This window comes from Pinus tabuliformis, chromosome 8, assembly GCF_031772625.1.
Source record: "Pinus tabuliformis cultivar Carrire ecotype Pingquan chromosome 8, CPIR1, whole genome shotgun sequence".
Classification (NCBI taxonomy): Eukaryota; Viridiplantae; Streptophyta; class Pinopsida; order Pinales; family Pinaceae; genus Pinus; species Pinus tabuliformis.
The window spans coordinates 1,015,592,287-1,015,595,263 of NC_142294.1; the positions used below are offsets into that span (position 1 = coordinate 1,015,592,287).

Here is a 2,977-nt window from a genome sequence, read left to right on the forward strand (position 1 = left end):
TTTGTGCACACTGGAACTATTCTAGAGACTTAATGAATAGTCATAGGAAATATAATACGACAAGTTTGGAGAAACACACTAAAACTTAATATTCATTTCTTGTACATGAAAAATATTTATACATGAGAGTGCGGATCATTTACAAAGTAAAATAAAAATTTTACAGAGATTTAAAATTATGCGGAGTAACACACAGTAAAACAAAATAACTGTGTTTTCACAAGCCCACCAAAAATTGCTTTACCATTTTCTCCACAGAGACTTGCACTCTTCTTACTTTTTACTTTCTACACTATCTTCCACTTACAAAATGACTTTTACATTCATATATGACTCAACATACAATTTTGACATTTAAATTGCTCCACCATTTTCTCCACAGAAACTTGCCCTCGTTTCTTACTTCTTACTCTCTACACTATCTTCCACTTACAAAATGACTTTTACATTCATATATGACTCAACATACAATCTACATTTAATTCATGAGAGAGAAAAATTAATTTTGATGTTGTTGTTGAGTATGATAAGAGTCTAGGACGTTTATGGAGTGTGAACAAGGTTGTTGAATTAATGCTTGCTCATATTAGTTTACGTAAGTACATAAATTCTTCAAATGTCTTTTGTGAATTTCTGAGTGGTTTGTGTTTGGCTTCGGTCCTTCTCTCTTGATGCTGAGACGCAACTTGCAAAAATGTCTTTAAAAAAAGACGCAACCTCTTGCAAAAATGTCTGACATGTATGGCTGTAAAAGTGTACGGCTGTTCTCTGACTGTTTATTGCGGTGGTTGGGATTATTATTTCCAACTCCAAGTCTCTCCGATTGTTTAGTTTCAATGACCAAAACTACAACCGCTGTTGTATAAACTTTTAGGACACGATAGTTACGTTTTGATTGTTGTCTTCGCTCACGGAAATGGCCGTCTCTTGACCATTGAATTGATGAGGCTGCAGTCCCGTAGTCATTCGGTAGTTAGAACCAGCTTCTATCTCATCCACCTTATTTTGACTTTTAGGGAGAATTACTTGAGAATTGGAAACCAGTCCTTAGCAATCTTTATGCTCTTGCTATCCTTCAATTTTCCCCACAGAACAGAGTAGAGCCCTGTTGCGATAATAACGCCTCCCAACATATTGTATTCAGTTAATAAGTAGAGTTAGAGCCTTGAACCATCGAATTTTCCAACACCATTAACCACAATTTCAATTTGAGGAATTAAAAAAAGGATTGAAAAGCGAACCTGCCCAAAAAGATGCTTTCAGAGAGAACGATAGAGCCCATGATTGCCACGATTATCATCATCAACGTACTGAAAGCTGCGGCAAATACAGGTCCTTTTACGCGCATGCACAACCCTTGTACGTAATATGCAATTGCTGACGCCACCACTCCCTGCACCCAAAAAGAGTAATTGCTGTGCTCTGTAAAGTACCTTCTCTATCCAATTTTTGAATCGGGGCCTGACGAAAAACATATAACATTTTTCCCTCGTTGAAGGGAAGAGGGAAAACTTACAGAGAAGACTGCCGTGAGAAGGTTGATGTCCCATCCTAAAGCCCACTGGGAAGAATCACGCACGACAGCGAAGCCCAGGGCTGTTGCCTGTAATGTTCGTAGAAAACATATTAAGGTGGCAAGTGATAGTTGAGCAGAATATTTCTTCAGTACTGCAGCCTGCAGATTCAAAATAGTTAATTTAAGTTGTAGTTTCAAGATGATTGATCATACATATATATTTGGAGAAATAAACATGTAAACTAAATGATCACCTGCAGGATGAACAAGGCTGACCAAGCAAGAGCGGCCGCAATTATCAGAAGGGAACATATTATCCAGTCGTTATTATCAATTGCAGAAGCTGCTGTGAAAGATGTCTCGGGGGATTGATGACGTGGAGACCAAAGCATGGGAACAATAGGACCTTTGTACAACGTCATCAGCATTCCTCCCGCCACGCACACAATCGTTCCAACTATCTTTGCTTGACTACGTAGTTTTTTGATATTCACCCTCTCCATCCTAGAGCAATACAGATTTTCCATCACGACCTTAAAATAAAGTAATTGATTGCAACGATTACCCTCTAGACTATGTGACTTGAAGGGAAAATTCTGGTTTGATTACCTGAATAGAAGAGCTATCACGAAAGTAATAGCCGGAAGAACATTACTCAACGCACACGCATATGTTGGAGATGTTAATTTCAAACCAAGGTAGTAGAAATTCTGGTCGATTACAGGCCTGCAGACATGCATTAAGAATGTTCCATATCTAAATTAAAATATTAGCCAACCACTTTCATTGAGTCAAACTGAAATAGAATGGAAGGGATGATACTGTAAAAAGAAGTGAAAGTTCAGAAATTATGAAATGGTACATACCCCAACAAACCCAATACAAAAATTTGCAGGAATATGGAAAAAGTGAGCTTGGGTTGCACTTTCCTGCAATTAATTGAAGTTGTTAACACATGAGCTAATTATCTATCTAGGCATTGAGTGCAGAGGTTGTTAAGAGAATTTACAAGGACATGTATCCATAGAATAGCTTTACCTTCCAATAAAGAAGGCAAAACGAGCAAGGACAACCGTAGCAGCAGCATGCCTGTGGACTACAAGCACAAAGTGATTCATTCCTCGGTTAAGAGAGACTTTAGAGATAATATTCATTCCAGCATATCCAAACTGCAAAGATATCATTGCTACATAAGGTTTTGATTTCTCAATTAGCTTCTCCATTGATAATCAAATAAAAACCACCCTCCTCAATTAGCTCATTTTTCTGCAAACCTCTTTGCACTAACTTTGAGGACACCAGAGTTTTCATAATTCACACTAAGTGCACTCATATTTATACGGGAAGAAAAACCAAGTGGATATGATCACCCAATCCAGAGTGTTCGGCTGACGTAATCGCAATCGCAACATATGCGGCCAAAATTTCAGAGATCTAGACTAACAAATCAGTTATCGGCAA

The 2,977-nt window shown here is 37.9% G+C and overlaps 1 pseudogene; it reads right to left on the minus strand.

The window, feature by feature from the left end:
• Positions 1 to 870: 870 nt before the first annotated feature.
• Positions 871 to 2,739, minus strand: LOC149238838 (WAT1-related protein At5g07050-like; annotated as a pseudogene).
• Between the last annotated feature and the right edge of the window lie 238 nt (positions 2,740 to 2,977).